This window comes from Erpetoichthys calabaricus, chromosome 9 (genome assembly GCF_900747795.2).
Source record: "Erpetoichthys calabaricus chromosome 9, fErpCal1.3, whole genome shotgun sequence".
Classification (NCBI taxonomy): domain Eukaryota; kingdom Metazoa; phylum Chordata; class Cladistia; order Polypteriformes; family Polypteridae; genus Erpetoichthys; species Erpetoichthys calabaricus.
The window spans coordinates 187,291,346-187,309,382 of record NC_041402.2 but is presented as its reverse complement, the minus strand read 5'-3'; positions in this window follow the sequence as shown (position 1 = coordinate 187,309,382).

Here is an 18,037-nt window from a genome sequence, read left to right as displayed (position 1 = left end):
CTCACCACTTCACCACATAACAGCTCATGTGTGGTGAGCGTACTGGCGGAAAAATGGCTGCCGTCACATCACCCAAGTGGATGCTACACATTAGTACTGAAGTGCTTTAAGCAGTGAAAAAAGTGCTATATAAAAGTAAATAATAATAAGAATAATACATTATTATTATTATTACTAGGAGGCTTCGCTCCCTGCTCGCTTCACTCGCCAATGGCTTGCGCTACGCACCAGCCACTTCACGTCTCTGTTGCTCACGTATGTGGATTTCACTTTCACCAAACAACAAATCTTTTAATTCTCATGGATACGCTTTCTCATTGGTAAGAAACACTAAATTTCCCTGATGGCAACATGAATTAGACCATCTGCAAGTTTAACTTAAAGTTTAAATCTGAACAATACATTTGATCTCTTTTCGCTCTTCCGTTATTTCACCGAGTAATAATTTCCGTTTGTTTGCGCCAATGCGATCTTTAACATTCATTTTTTGAGACTTTCGAATTTTCGTACTTCCATTTTCTGTACCCTGCTCTGCATGTGTATCACGCCAACATTTCTGAATTCTTTTCGACGTTCTACTTTGTCATCTGCGCTTTGTCTTTTATTTCTGCCCCGGGCCTGGTTAAATCTCTTGACGCAAAGTCTTTGTCTCACGGGACTTGAAAGTATCTATCTGAGAAAGTCTCGTCTCAGGATTTTTTTATTATAGTAGAGAAATTATTTCCTGTGTGGGTCATTCTTCAGGTACTCCCCTTTCCTCTCGCATCCCAAACACTTGTGCGTCAGTTCAACTGCCAACCCTAAATTAGTGCCATGAGTGAATGCACCTTGCAGGGACGTGGCACCATGAACACTTATAGTTCATGCTTTGCATCCAGTGCTTCCCGGATGGGCACTGGCTCAGGACTGTCTCAAAGTATGGGCACTGGCTGGGGGCCTCAGGAGCCCATGATGTTTCTGATGCCTATGTATGTTTGTTTTACTATTGTGATAGACGGCTGGAGACTTTGCCTGGCAGGGACACCCTTTTAAGGAGAGGACCGGGGGAGTGGACATGTCACCAGCAGTACCTCCCCCGGGACACGAGAGGGCAGCCCCCATGGTTTACATTAGGGCCACAGGATTGGAGGCGGCACGGTGGCGCAGTGGGTAGCGCTGCTGCCTCGCAGTTGGGTGATCTGGGGACCTGGGTTCGCTTCCCAGGTCCTCCCTGCGTGGAGTTTGCATGTTCTCCCCGTGTCTGCGTGGGTTTCCTCCGGGCGCTCCGGTTTCCTCCCACAGTCCAAAGACATGCAGGTTAGGTGGATTGGCGATTCTAAATTGTCCCTAGTGTGTGCTTGGTGTGTGGGTGTGTTTGTGTGTGTCCTGCGGTGGGTTGGCACCCTGCCCGGGATTGTTTCCTGCCTTGTGCCCTGTGTTGGCTGGGATTGGCTCCAGCAGACCCCCGTGACCCTGTGTTCGGATTCAGCGGGTTGGAAAATGGATGGATGGATGGATTGGAGCTTAGAATCTCAACCCTGCATGGGACTGTGGCCACCACCAGGGGGCGCCTGGACAGTTTTGGAGCCGTGGTCTGCAGCACTTCTGCCACACCCGGAAGTGCTGCCGGAACTTGATCGAGGAGCACCTGGAGCACTTCCGGGTGCGATAGAAAAGAGGCCATCTCACTCCAGCAATCAAGCCAAAGTCGGGAGGAAGAAGACAGAGCTTATGGGAGAGGAGTAAAGGCGGTCAGAGAAAAGAACAAAGGACTGAGTTTACTGGGGTTTGTGCATTGTGCTGCGCGAAAGAATAATAAACGTGTGTGTTCTGGACATTGTTGGTCAGTGTGTCTGTCTGTAGCCGGGCTAATCTTCTACACTATCAAAGCAGGGTCCCCAGCACACTACTTTGCCCGGGGGCCTATGATGCTTTTAAGATGGCCCTGCACTGGCTTCATGCGTTAAAATAAAACTGGTCAATGTCAAAGTGCATAATGGAGTCCTCTTTTCCCAGGAGTCCAAATAAGGGTTGTCATTGTGGAGGCGCAGACCAGCAAATTCTTTCCACCATCATTCAATAAAATATGGTACCGTTAACACTCACAAAGGCAAGACATTTATAGCAGTATAATGCTTGAGAAACATCAAAAAGTCAGTTTGCACCTCCACGTCCCGAGAACCTCACAATTCTTTGCGTTTTGCGTCCTCTGTCAGTACATGAAAGCTGAATCATCTCAAAATTTAAACCACAGCCTAAATAACTGAAAAATGGATATGAAACTTCAGCAAAGTCAACGGTAAACTGCTCACTGAAAACCCACAGCATGACTAATAGTGCACAGTTAATGATTAAAGACGAGGTTAAAAGGCATCAGCAGTTACAATAGATAGCCATCAGTTAACTGAGTGGTAAAATCATCTTAGGAGGGCTTTTCAAAAACTTAAAATGGATTTGTGTTGCTACAAATGATCATGGGAGTTTTACACCAAAGACAATGGCCGAGTTTTATGTGGCAGCCTGCCTGAGCTTTTTGTCACTGTCAAAGTGTGACTTGTGTGACACGCTGGCGGATTGAGAATGTCCTGCTTGGTCTCGGATGCTGACAGTAGAGCAGGCAATGGTGACCTGAATTCAGGTTGCAGAAAATGAAAAGCTCAATTATTAAATAATTATTTTTTTGTACATGAAACCTTTCACAGCAAACACCAATATACAGTGCTGTGCAAAAGTTTTAGGCAGGTGTGAAAAAATGCTGCAAACAAAGAATGCTTTCCAAAATGGAAGTGTTAATCATTTATTTTCATCAATCAACAAAATGCAGTGAATGAACAAAAGAGAAATCTAAATCAAATCAATATTTGGTGTGACCACCCTTTGCCTTCAAAACAGCATCAATTCTTCTAGGTACACTTGCACAGTTTTTGAAGGAACTCGGCTGGTAGGTTGTTCCAAACATCTTGGAGAACAAACCACAGATCTTCTGTGGATGTAGGCTTCCTCACATCCTTCTGTCTCTTCATGTAATCCCAGACACACTCGATGATGTTGAGATCAGGGCTCTGTGGGGGCCATACCATCAATTCCAGGACTTCTTGTTCTTCTTAATGCTGAAGATAGTTCTTAATGACTGTGGCTGTATGTTTGGCGTCATTGTCCTGCTGCAGAATAAATTTGGAGCCAATCATACGCCTCCCTGATGGTATTGCATGATGGAGAAGTATCTGCCTGTATTTCTCAGCATTGAGAACACCATTAATCCTGACCAAATCTCCAACTCCATTTGCAGAAATGCAGCCCCAAACGTTCAAGGAACGTCCACCATGCTTCACAGTTGCCTGCAGACACTCATTATTGTACCGCTCTCCAGCCCTTCGACGAACAAACTGCCTTCTGCTACAGCCAAATATTTCAAATTTTGACTCCTCAGTCCAGAGCACCTGCTGCCATTTTTCTGCACCCCAGTTCCTATGTTTTCGTGCATATTTGAGTCGCTTGGCCTTGTTTCCACGTCGGAGGTATGGCTTTTTGGCTGCAACTCTTCCATGAAGACCACTTCTGGCCAGACTTCTCCGGACAGTAGATGGGTGTACCTGGGTCCCACTGGTTTCTGACAGTTCTCAGCTGATGGCACTGCTGGACATCTTCTGATTTCGAAGGGTAATAAGCTTGAGGTGTCTTTCATCTGCTGCACTAAGTTTCCTTGGCCGACCACTGCATCTACGATCCTCAACGTTGCCCATTTCTTTGTGCTTCTTCAAAAGAGCTTGAACAGCACATCTAGAAACCCCAGTCTGCTTTGAAATCTTTGTCTGGGAGAGACCTTGCTGATGCAGTAGAACTACGTTGTGTCTTGTTGCTGTGCTCAATCTCACCATGACATGAAACTGTCTTCCACAACCTCACCTTGGTAGCAGAGTTTGGCTGTTCCTCACCCAGTTTGAAGCCTCCTACACAGCTGTTTCTGTTTCAGTTAATGACTGTGTTTCAACCTACGTGTGACATTGATGATCATTAGCACCTGTTTGGTAGAACTGGTTGATCAGACACCTGACTAGAATCCTATAAAATCCCTGACTTTGTGCAAGTGGACCTATAAGAATTGATGCTGGTTTGAAGGCAAAAGGTAGGAACACCAAATATTGATTTGATTTAGATTTTTCTTTTGTTCGCTCACTTTGCATTTTGTAAATTGATAACAATAAACAATCATTATTTATATTTCTGAAAGCATTCTTTGTTTACAGCATTTTTTCACACCTGCCTAAAACTTTTGCACAGTACTGTATGTTAGAAGGCAAGAAACATTTATTATAAGATAATACACTGTGGTGGCTGAAACCCAGCCACAGGGGATGCACAAACCAGTGTGTTTCTTCATGCTGGTCCCAAGCCCGGATAAATGGGGAGGGTTACGTCAGGAAGGGCATCCAGTGTAAAATTTTGGCAAATCAATATGCGGACAACAATACAAATTTCCATACCGGATCGGTCGAGCCCCGGGTTAACAACGACCGCCACCAGTACTGTTAGCCAACAGGGTGCTGGCGGAAATTGGGCTACTGTTGGCCGAAGAAGAAGAAGAAGAGGAGGGAGACGTGTCCGGAGGCAGAAGGAGAGGAGGAAGGTAAAGAGAGTGGAACTGAGGGTAGGAACTTTGAATGTTGGCAGTATGACTGGTAAGGGGAGAGAGTTAGCAGATATGATGACGAGAAGGAAGGCTGATATATTGTGCATGCAAGAGACTAAATGGAAGAGGAGAAAGGCCAGGTGGATTGGAGGTGGATTCAAATTGTTCTATCATGGTGTGGATAGGAAGAGAAATGGAGTAGGAGTTATTCTGAAGGGACAGTATGTCAATAGTGTTTTGGAGGTGAAAAGAGTGTCAGACAGAGTAATGATTATGAAGCTGGAAATTGGAGGTGTGATGATGAATGTTGTTAGTGCATATGCATCACAAGGTGGGTGTGCAATGGGTGAGAAAGAAGATTTTTGGAGTGAGTAGGATGAAGTGATGAACAGTGTACCCAAGGGACAGAAAGTGGTGATTGGAGTGGATTTCAATGGGCATGTTGGTGAAGGGAACAGTGGAGATGAGGAGGTGATGGGTAGGTATGGTGTCAAGGAGAGGAATGAAGAAGGTCAGAGGATAGTGGATTTTGCCAAAATGATGGACATGGCTATGGTGAATATGTATTTTAAGAAGAGGGAGGAACATAGGGTTACGTACAAGAGTGGAGGAAGATACACACAGGTAGATTACATCCTATGCAGAAGAGTCAATCTGAAGGAGATTGAAGACTGAAACGTGGTGGCAGGGGAAAGTGTAGTTAAGCAGCATAGGATGGTGGTCTGTAGGATGACGCTGGAGATCAAGAAGAAGAAGAGAGTGAGGGCAGAGCCAAGGATCAAATGGTGGAAGTTGAAAAAGGAAGACTGCAAGGTTGAGTTTAGGGAGAAGGTGAGACAGGCACTGAGCGATAGTAAAGAATTACCAGACAGCTGGGAAACTACAGCAGATGTAGTAATGGTGACAGCAAGAAGGGTGCTTGGTGTGACATCTCGACAGAGGAAGGAGGAAAAGGAAACCTAGTGGTAGAATGGGGAAATACAGGAGAGTATACAGAGGAAGAGGATGGCAAAGAAGTGGGATAGTCAGAGAGATGCAGAAAGTAGACAAGAGTACAAGGAGATAACACACAAGGTGAAGAGAGAGGTGGCGAAGGCTAAAGAAAATATATATATACACACACATATATATAGATCCATCCATCCATCCATTTTCCAACCCGCTGAATCCGAACACAGGGTCACAGGGGTCTGCTGGAGCCAATCCCAGCCAACACAGGGCACAAAGCAGGAAACAATCCTGGGCAGGGTGCCAACCCACCGCAGCATATATACAGATGTATATACAGACGTATATATATATATATATATATATATATATATATATATATATATACACAGATGTATATATATATATATATATATATATATATACACAGATGTATATATATATATATATATATATATATATATATATATATATATATATATATATATATATATATATATATATATATATATATATATATATGTATATATATATATATATATATATATATATATATCCATCCATCCATTATCCAACCCACTATATCCTAACTACAGGGCCATGGGGGTCTGCTGGAGCCAATCCCAGCCAACACAGGGCGCAAGGCAGGAAACAAACCCTGGGCAGGGCGCCAGCCCACCGCAGGGCACACACACACACCCACACACCAAGCACATACTAGGGACAATTTAGGATCGCCAGTGCACCTAACCTGCATGTCTTTGGACTGTTGGAGGAAACCCACGCAGACACGGGGAGAGCATGCAAACTCCACACAGAGAGGACCCGGAAAGTGTACCCGGCTCTCCTTACTGCAAGGCAGCAGCGTTACCACTGCGCCACCCTATATTATATATTATATATATATATATTTATTGTGGAACACCGGGGGGTGCACTGCCACCCAAATCTGACACAGACAGATGTGGGACCAAAGTTCAGGACATTATTTTTCTCCTTTTTCTCGTGGGAAACGCATTCCCCCATTTCCCACGTGTACAGCACAAGTCCAACACTAAACCAGTCTTTTCATATGTATTTACTATATAGCGATTTTCATTTCTAAGAGTCTGTTTATCATATAATGCCTTTTATACAGTACCTGTCTGTTTGTTATATATAGTGTTTTTTTATACAGTATCTATTTATCATATACAACATTTCATATCTATCGATTGATCTATCTATCATATAGTGATTTTCATATCTATCTACTATATAGCACTTTTCATTTCTATGTATCTGTTTATCATATGATGCCTTTTATACAGTACCTGTCTGTTTATCATATAGTGTATTTCATATCTATCTATCCTCTCAGGCTCCCCTACATAACACTACACTAGTGAGTACGGTATATCATATCATTTTTGGTCAAAGGAACAGTAGTCATACCATCAACACCAAGATATAAGTAAAATGCAATAGTTTTTAAAAATGTTTTTGTTGGCTCATAGAGGCTGTAATAAAGGCGCTATATAGCGCCCGACCCGGCACAGACTTACACAGAGGCACGTGTAAAATAAACAGTTTCTTTATTTTTCTTCAACTGGAGGGCACGTCTTCCCCGTAATCCCTCCAGCCACTACACAGTCCCACAAGCACTTAATATACCACAAACAACACTTCTTCTCTCCACCTTGGCACCACCACTCCTCCCAGGCAACCTCGTCCTCTTCCTCCCGATTCTGGCTCCTGAGTGGTGGATGCTGGCCCTTTTTATAGCCCACCCAGAAGTGCTCCAGGTGCTTGATCACCTGCGGCTAATTGCACTTCCGGGTGGGGCTGCAGAGATGTCCAGGTGGGTTCCTGGTTCCATGCAGCACCCCCTGGCGGCCACCCCAGCTCCCCACAGGGTTGTGGAGAACTCCATCTCCCAGGAAACCCTGCGGAAAACTGAGGCACCATCGTCAGCCAGGGAGGCTGCCACCAAGCGTCCCATAGCTGCTCCCCTGGAACATATACAGAAGGGGCATGGGACCCAGCCACCTGTCACAAGGCGTAAAGTCACATACAGTCTGTAATCGCCAGCCCACCTGTATAATGCAGATCATGTACATTTTATTTTTCAGGCATCATTGGCAGAAGCCTACCAAAGGCTAGATTTAAGATTCAGACTCATTCTTTATTAGAGGTGTATGAAAGAAGCTCCACATATCCAATCAGAAAACTTCAGAACTGCTACTTAGGTCAGTCATATTAAGCTTGACTAACTATTTCATCGATTAAGTAAATTAACGAATAGATAGCAACAATGATTAAGAAAACCCAGCCACAGGGGATGCACAAACCAGTGTGTTTCTTCATGCTGGTCCCAAGCCCGGATAAATGGGGAGGGTTACATCAGGAAGGACATCCGGCGTAAAATTTTGCCAAATCAATAGGCGGATAACAATACAAATTTCCATACCGGATCGGTCAAGCCCCGGGTTAACAACGACCGCCACCAGTACTGTTAGTCAACAGGGTGCCGGCGGAAATTGGGCTACGGCGAAGAACAACAAGTTGCAGAGGACAGAAAGATATGGAAGAAGGTGATCCACTGCAGCAACCCCTAACGGGAGCAGCCGAAAGAAGAAGACGACTTAAATTTGAATATGCTGAATACTTTCTTAGAAGATGGCTATAGTGCAGTCATTAGGCAAGGTGATCCGAGTAATTTATGTCCATTCATCAAAATTTCCAGACCTACTTCATCCAATTCAGGATTGCCAGACCTGGGGGATACCCTGGCAGCTTTAGGCACAAGGCAGGAAGCAACTCCATTTGGTTGCTGGACAGAGGCTCTCACACCCTCATACTTAATTACCCTCAAACGCATATCTTTAGGATAAAATCCAATACAGACACAGGGAGAGGATTTAAGTTTTATGCCGACGGTGCCCTGAGATTCAAATGCAGGACTGGGAGGTGGGCAGCTGCTCTGACCACTGTCACATCAGGCCATCCCAAAAGGTTTAGAGTTATAATAAAGTATAACAGCTTTACGAAGTGATCACTGGTAGGTGACACAGGAATAAAGCATGCATTAACTGACTAGAAAGCATGGTATGCAAAAATAAAATAAATAAATAATAAGTTGCATTGCCCGAAGTTGTACCCTAATTTGGAGCTGGAAAGCACTCTACTGGTTGTTCAGCATCTCTTTTCTAAACCTCGTTCAAATCAGCCTCTTTTTACAGCTTTCACCGGCCTTTACATGATCCGTGAAACAAAACAAAAAAAAAAAGAGGCTTTCAGACAGTCATAAGAGAATCAGCCTGTGGCCAACCGCTCGGCTAATCTGAGAAAGAGCTGCCAAAACCGTCCTGTGCCTGAACACAAATCGCTCATTCTCACATCCCATATGAGGAGATGAGCTAACAGGTTTAGAAGACACACTTATTAGAAAGAGCAAAGAATGCTGCGCCGGCTGGCATTCAGAAATGCTCTGCTTTCTCTGAATGAGTATGCCCACCAGCCCTGTGGTGCCCCTCTCCTTCTGTCCAACGTCTACACCATTGTGAAGCATTCTCTTTTGCGGAGTAGAATTAAGTGCACTGTCAAGTGCAGTGTATTCACTTTCTGCACATTTTATGATGCTACAGATTTAACTTTAAATTGACTTTAAATACCATACTGCCCATCTACCTACTCTCAGCAACCCATAACGACAAAGTGAAGCTCCACATTTGCAAATTTACCCAAAATGTAAAACTGAAATCTTTCATTCATAGATGTTTTCAGACCCTCAGTTTAGTATTTTATAGAAGTCCCTTTGGCAGCAATTCTAGGTTTGAGTCTTCTTAGGTAAATCTCTATAAGCTTTGCACACCTGGATTTGGGCAGTTTATCCTATCCTTCCTGGCAGATCCTCTGAAGCTCCTTTAGATTGGATCGGGGGGCGTCGGTAAACCGTCATCTCCAGTAATGTTCTGTGGGGTTTAAGTCTGGGGCCACTGTAAGTGTAAGCTTCAGGTAATCGAACAGTCACCCCAATCTGGGGTCACATGCATTCTGCCGCATGGAGTGGCTTTCTCCGAGAACCTCTCTGTGTATCGGTTGCATTTACCCCCCCCCCCACCTCAATTTTAACCAGTCTTCCTGTCTCAGCACTCCCAAAACACGATGCTGCCACCACGATGCGTCACTTTAGGGATGGTATTAGGGCAGGTGATGAGCACTGTCTGGTCTCTGACAGACATATTGCCTGAATTTCTTCCCTAAGAGTAGTGAGAAGTCACGTAAAATGACCCCTTTTATTGGCTAACTGAAGAGATTACAATATGCTGGCTTTTGAGGCAACTCAGGCCCCTTCTTCAGGCAAGATGTCATACAGAAACTGGAGGTCCCGGTGTTTAAATACACACTAGGACAGATAACAACACTGGAAAACCTTTACGTGAGAGATCTTATATGTAAAAAATTAATAGACCTCTTCAGGCTAAGATTCATTTAGCAAGAGAGGAGAACAATACATGATCAAGGTCTTTGGAAAAGATAGCTGTCCAACCAAGTCTTTTGAAGTTTCTGATGTAGTGAGAAGTCAAGCAAAATGACCTTTTTTTATTGGCAAACTAAAAAGATTACAATATGCGGACTTTCGAGGTGGATGAGTTTTTCCATACAATGAGGGTCTGTAGTCAGGTTGTCTGTGTCAGTCCGTGAGACAAACAAACAATCCTCATATCTGGCCATAAGACTCTTGTCTCTATTCAAACCATGTTGTAATGTGTCACATTTTAGACTGAGTTTAACATCACAATTTTTTCTCTCCTGCTGTGTTCTGAAGTTGCCCATAAGCCCTGTGACTTTAAAGTCCCTTTCACAATGTCCATGGCTGTTGTACTGGGCTGCTACATGGACATCCGTGTTGCCAGGCTTGATGTGGAACCTGTGGAAATTCATTCTCTGGTGGAGTGTTTGTCCAGTTCCTCCCACATACAGTTAGGTCCATAAATATTTATGGACCGAGACAACTTTTTTCTAATTTTGGTTCTGTACATTACCACAATGAATTTGAAATGAAACAACTCCGATGCAGTTGAAGTGCAGACTTTCAGCTTTAATTCAGTGGGTTGAACAAAACGATTGCATAAAAATGTGAGGCCACTAAAGCATTTTTTGAACACAATCCCTTCATTTCAGGGGCTCCAAAGTAATTGGACAATTGACTCAAAGGCTATTTCATGGGCAGGTGTGTGCAAGTCTGTCGTTATGTCCTTATCAATTAAGCAGATAAAAGGCCTGGAGTTGATTTGAGGTGTGGTGCTTGCATGTGGAAGATTTTGCTGTGAACAGACAACATGCGGTCAAAGGAGCTCTCCATGCAGGTGAAAGAAGCCATCCTTAAGCTGCAAAAACAGAAACAACCCATCCGAGAAATTGCTACAATATTACGAGTGGCCAAATCTACAGTTTGGTACATCCTGAGAAAGAAAGCAAGCACTGGTGAACTCAGCAACGCAGAAAGACCTGGACGTCCACGGAAGACAACAGTGGTGGATGATCGCAGAATCATTTCCATGGTATAAAGAGAAACCCCTTCACAACAGCCAACCAAGTGAACAACACTCTCCAGGGGGTAGGCGTATCAATATCCAAGTCTACCATAAAGAGAAGACTGCATGAAAGTAAATACAGAGGGTGCACTGCAAGGTGCAAGGCACTCATAAGCCTCAAGAATAGAAAGGCGAGATTGGACTTTGCTAAAGAACATCTAAAAAAGCCAGCACAGTTCTGGAAAAACATTCTATGGACAGATGAAACCAAGATCAACCTCTACAAGAATGATGGCAAGAAAAAAGTATGGAGAAGGCGTGGAACAGCTCATTATCCATAGCATGGCACATCATCTGTAAAACACGGTGGAGGGAGGCAGTGTGATGACTTGGGCGTGCATGGCTGCCAGTGGCACTGGGACACTCGTGTTTATTGATGATGTGACACAGGACAGAAGCAGCCGAATGAATTCTGAGGTGTTCAGAGACATCCTGTCTGCTCAAATCCAGCTAAATGACATCAAATTGATTCATGATACAGATGGACAATGACCCAAAACATACAGCCAAAGCAACCCAGGAGTTTATTAAAGCAAAGAAGTGGAAAATTCTTGAATGGCCAAGTCAGTCACCTGATCTTAACCCAACTGAGCAGGCATTTCACTTGTTGAAGACTAAACTTCAGACAGAAAGGCCCACAAACAAACAGCAACTGAAAGGCCTGGCAGAGCATTAAAAAGGAGGAAACCCAACATCTGGTGATGTCCAGGAGTTCAAGACTTCAGGCTGTCATTGACAGCAAAGGGTTTTCAACCAAGTATTAGAAATGAACATATTATTTCCAGTTATTTAATTTGTCCAATTACTTTTGAGCCCCTGAAATGAAGGGATTGTGTTACAAAAATGCTTTAGTTGCCTCACATTTTTATGCAATCGTTTTGTTCACCCCACTGAATTAAAGCTGAAAGTCTGCACTTCAACTGCATCTGAGTTGTTTCATTTAAAATTCATTGTGGTCATGTACAGAACCAAAATATGAAAAAAAAAATTGTCTCTGTCTAAATATTTATGGACCTAACTGTTGAGTGCAGGGTCGGGACATTTCATACAGAGAATTAGGCAGACCACGTTAGATGATCTGCAGGAGAATGATCCCTTTATGCGACATTCTAGTCGGCAATGTGGTATAACTACTTGGTCTGTATCATAAATATGAGCACACATTTTACATCTTTTCCATAGGCAGGGAGATGTGCCATTATCTGTTGGTTCACTTAGGGATCTTCAGACAATTACGGGCTGCAGGTATGGTGGGTGTCAGTATGCCAGGAGGGGTGGTGGTTCTGGAAATACATTTTTCAGCATGTCGTCATTGTTTAGCATTGGCTGAAGTTCTTTTATAATTTTTCGAAGCGCTTCAACATGTGGGTTATAGGTGACAACGAGGGGAATGCGGTTCTTGTTGTCTTTGTTTTTAAATTACAGAAGGTGGTCTCTGGGTATGGCAGTAGCTCTTCCTATTTGAGTGTCTGTTGTTTTGGCGGTATAACTGTCTGAGGCGGCACGACCACAGTCCAAAGACATGCAGGTTAGATGCATTGGCGATCCTAAATTGTCCCTAGTGCGTGTTTGGTGTGTGGGTGGGTGTGTGTGTGCCCTGTGGTGGGTTGGCGCTCTGCCCGGGATTTGTTCCTGCCTTGTGCCCTGTGTTGGCTGGGATTGGCTCCAGCAGACCCCCGTAACCCTGTAGTTAGTATATAGCGGGTTGGATAATGGATGGATTCTGAAAGTATTGAGACCCCTTGTAGATTTAATTTTAAATGGATCAATTTGCCTTTTTTATCAATCTACACTCAATATACCCATAATGACAATGTTCTGATTTCTAACAAAATTTATTAGAAATCAAAAACTGAAATCTCTCATTTCATTGAAGCATTCGGACCTTTAATTCAGTACTTTGTAGAAGCACCTTTGACCACAATTCCACCTTTGACTTACCTCTTGGTAAGTCTCTACAAGCCTTGGGGCACCTGGATTTGGCCAGTGTATCCAATCGTTCCTTACAGATACCCCTCAAGCTCCATTAGATTGGATAAGAAGCATCTGTAGACCGCCGTCTTGAAGTCTGTCCATGGATGTTGTATGGGATTTAAGTGTGGGCTTTGGCTGGGGGCAGTCAGGGACTTGTCTCAAAGCCACCATTGCCTTGGCTACATGCTTTGGGTCATTGCTGTGCTGAAAGGTGAACCATTGCCCCAGCCTGAGGTGGTGTGCACTCTGGAGCAGATTTTCTTTACTTACTGTGCCTCTCTGTATTTCAATGCATTCACCCTTCCCTCAATTCTGACCAGTCTGTCTGTCCCTGTGCCACCACAGCATGATTCTGCCACCACAATGGCATTAGGCAAGTGATGATGAGCAGTGCCAGGGAGGCTGCCACTAAGCGTCCTGGGGAAGGTACTGAAACGCCCCAGAACATATGTAGAAGGGGCGTCCCGGCCGGGCATGGGACCCGGCTGCCCGACACACTGTCTAAATACAATAAGTCGCATTACTCATCTATTCAGTAAGTGTATAGTTTTATACAAATCTGTCTGCTGACTTAATCTGATCTAAATAGCTTTGGTGGCACCATACCCATATCAAAGTATCTGCTTGCCTGAGATGCATAAAGCCAGTACCCAGTACCTGCATAAGTACAAAAGACAGAAGCGTACCCAAGCCCACTATTATTGAAAATTGTGTTGTATTACGCCTGCCTCCAATATCTGCACAATTATGGAGCATTACATTAATTGCCAATATCTTTAAGATACAAAAACTGGAATCATACCCACATCCACTATCTGCTTAAATATTTAGCATTACAGCTGTGCACCGTATCTAAATAATTGTGTTGCATGAAAACTGCGCCCAGTTGGTATGTAACCATAGCAAAGATGTATACTGTGGACTAAGAACGTCTTCTGACCCCTTCGCGATTTTCACATTTTGTTATGAGGCAGCCCTGTGGTAAATTCGATTTCAATTAATTTTTTCTCTCATCAAGTTAACACTCAATACCCAGAATGACAAAGTGAAAACAGGATTTTAGAAATCTTTGCAAGTTTATTAAAAAAATAAAAAAACTGAAATACCACATTAACACAAAGATGTTACCCTTTGTGTTAATGAACACCCTTTGCTATGACATATGAAATCTGGCTTGGGTGCATCCCCTTCTATTGATCACTGCTGAAATGTTTCTACACCCTGTTAGGACTCCACCTGTAGTCAATCGAAGCGATTGGACCGATTAAGAAAACAACATACCGGTCTACAGGAGGTCCAGCAGATAAGCAAAAACCAAGCCATGATGTTGAAGGAATTGCCAGCAGAGCTTAGAGACAGGATTGTGTCAAGGTGCAGACCTGAGGAAGGCTACAAAAAACATTTTGGCAACACTGAAGGTTCCCAAGAACACAGTTGCCTTCATCATTCCTAAATGCAAACATCTGCAGACAGTGAAATAGCGGATGCCCTAAACTTACATTTTTCTGAGGTCTTCACAAGTTAGCATGAGGATAACGGGACTACTAAAGGAGGTACTGAGAGAGTTGGGAATTGTAAAGGGAGAAGAGCTGCTGAGATTAAATAGGCTGAAATCAAACAAATCACCAGGAGCAGATCAGATTTACCCTCGAGTTCTTAAGGGGGCTGGCGAGTGCAGATAGAAACCCTTGACACGTATTTATAGGAAGTCACTGCACACTGGAGAGATTCTGAAGGACTGGAAAATGGCAAACATCATCCCGTTATATAAAAAGAATGACAGGGAAGATCCAAGCCACTAGAGAACTGTAAGCTTAACGTGCATCACAGGAAAATTAATGGAAGGAATTATTAAGGACTGGTCATTAAGCCCGTTACAATAACAGGCGCTAGAACAGTAGTGCATAAACATTAGCAGGAACAGTCTATATTAAATGGCAAGGGACCTTAACCTCATTCTGCTTGTTGGTCGTATTTTTCTTTGTCTTTCAGCCTTTCTTTTGTTGATGTTTACTTGCTGAGCTGACCGTTCTTCGTGGGCTGCCGCCGTGTATTGTGTGTCTTTAATTTTCTGTGACAGTAATACTGTCTTGTACGTTTGTAATATACCTCTAATTTTCTCTGGCGATAATACAGGCATGCGCGTCGGTAATATGCCTTTATTTTTCTCTGACAGTAATACTGGCTTGTACTGTATGTGGCTGTAATATGCATCACTGTATTGTGTGCCTTTAATTTCCTCGCGCAGTAATACTGGTTTGTATTTCCGTAAAACGCCTGTAATTTTCTCTGACAGTAATATCGTGCATCGCACCGTGCCCCGCGCATGCGCACTTCACCAGAAGACACCCACACACGGACACCTGGACGCACACAGGGATTTTATTAAAGAGGATAAGATTGAGCAACACCTGGCAAGGACAGGACAGTCAGCGTGGGGTCAGAAGAGGGAGGTCGTGTTTTACTAACAGGCTGGAATTCTATGAGGAAGCAACAAAAGGATACGACCAAAGTGCAGCAGATGAGATTATTTATCTTGAATTTCAGAAAGCATATTGATAAGGTGTCACATGAGTGGGTGGGCATCAAACTAAAAGAAGTGGCAGTTCAGGGTGATGTTTTTAGATGGGTGCAGAATTGGCTCAGACACAGGAAGCAGAGAGTGATGGTGTGAGGAACCTCATCAGAACTGGGTGACGTTAAGAGTGGTGACCAGCAGGGGGCAGTGCAGGGGCCACTGCTATTTTTAATATAAATAATTGATTTAGATAGGAATTTAAGTAACAAGCTGGTTAAGTTTGAAGATGATACCAAGATAGGTGGATTAGCAGTGAATTTGGAGTCAATTATATCATTACAGAAGGACTTGGACAGCAGACAGGCTTGGGCAGATTTGTAGACGATGAAATTTAATGTCAGTAAATGTAAAGAATTACACATAGGAACTAAAAATGTGAGGTGTGAATACACAATGGGTGGTCAGAAAATCGAGAGTCCACCTTATGAGAAGGATTTAGGAGTCGTAGTGGACTCTAAGCTGTCAACTTCCAGACAGTGTTCAGAAGCCATTAAGACGGCTAACAGACTGTCAGGTTATATAGCGCCTTGATGTGTGCAGTGCAAGTCACAGGAGGTTCTGCTCAAGCTTTATAACACACTGGTGAGGCCTCATCTGGAGTACTGGGTGCAGTTTTGGTCTCCAGGCTACAAAAAGGACATAGAAAATCACAGGGACAAACATTCGAAAAAGTCGGTTTATTTATTAGAATGAAAGAAACAATATTCACTCACGGGCGGCACGGTGGCGCAGTGGTAGCGCTGCTGCCTCGCAGTTAGGAGACCCGGGTTCGCTTCCCGGGTCCACCCTGCGTGGAGTTTGCATGTTCTCCCCGTGTCTGCGTGGGTTTCCTCCGGGCGCTCTGGTTTCCTCCCACAGTCCAAAGACATGCAGGTTAGGTGGATTGGCGATTCTAAATTGGCCCTAGTGTGTGCTTGGTGTGTCCTGCGGTGGGTTGGCACCCTGCCCGGGATTGGTTCCCTGCCTTGTGCCCTGTGTTGGCTGGGATTGGCTCCAGCAGACCCCCGTGACCCTGTATTCGGATTCAGCGGGTTGGAAAATGGATGGATGGATGGATATTCACTCACAGGCAGTTATACTTTACGTTGTTAGGATGAAAGTCCAAACACGGAATTAAATTTAATGCGATATTGACGAAAATTTAATTCCAAATATTGTTTTTACTGAAGTTTTACAGTAAAAGTGTAAGTTTAAAAAGAATTTGCATATTAATTTGAAAGCCAAACAGAATGGAAACGTGTAATGCAATGGTTACCTCTAACGCAACATGAAACATAATTCTTTCAATTTATTATGTTTAACTATTGTTAATATGATTAATTACTTGCTGTAATGTAAAATAGTTAGGTCTATTATGCATATGTAACAAATCCAATGAAAATAACAATCTGTTTAAATTGTACATCCGCATCTCCATATACGAGCGGCAGATCCGTGAAGTGGCTAACATGTAGCGCCCGCCCGGGGGCTGGCGAGCAAAGCCAGCAGGAGGCAGAACCTCCGAGTCTGCTAAATGAGAAAACTTTGAAATGACACCACATTCCACTTTCTGTTTACAGTATTGCAAAAACAACTTGACCAAAAATAAAGGAAGATTCTGCATCTTGCAGTTATTCAATTTGTAACTTTGGATAGACAGTATAATTTATTTACCAAGTGTATATTTTGATTCAGCAGGATCTGCCCTTCAACATTACACATAGGCCATTAGTCTTCAGTAATGGATCCGTATGCTATTTTGAAAACAGTAAAAGCGGAGAAATGCTTTTTTGTAATAAACATATTACTTGTATATATTTCATTGCATTTTTTTCTGGGTTTTATAATGTTTGTTAGCTTATTCTAACACCTATGGAAATAGAAATAACATTTCAGGTGTGTTTGTTTGGTAAACACGTTACTGAATTTTGCAACTTATTCTGCTACAACGTACTGTAGGTGTACAACAGAACTAATTCTCCTGGTGTAAAAAGTCTGAAAGAGAAATGTCTAACCTTCACTTTTTAGGTGCAGAACATGAATATTAAGTGAACAATGATGACGTTAAGGGCAGCAGAGTAGCGCAGCTGCCTCGCAGTAAGGAGACCCGGGTTCGCTTCCCGGGTCCTCCCTGCGTGGAGTTTGCATGTTCTCCCCGTGTCATGCAGGTTAGGTGCATTGGTGATCCTAAATAGTCCCTAGTGTGTGCGTGGTGTGTGTGTGTGTGTGTGCCCTGCGGTGGACTGGCGCCCTGCCCGGGATTTGTTCCTGTGTTGGCTGGGATTGGCTCCAGCAGACCCCTGAGACCCTGTGTTAGGATATAGCGGTATAGTGGGTTGGACAATGACTGACTGACTGTCTGATGACGTT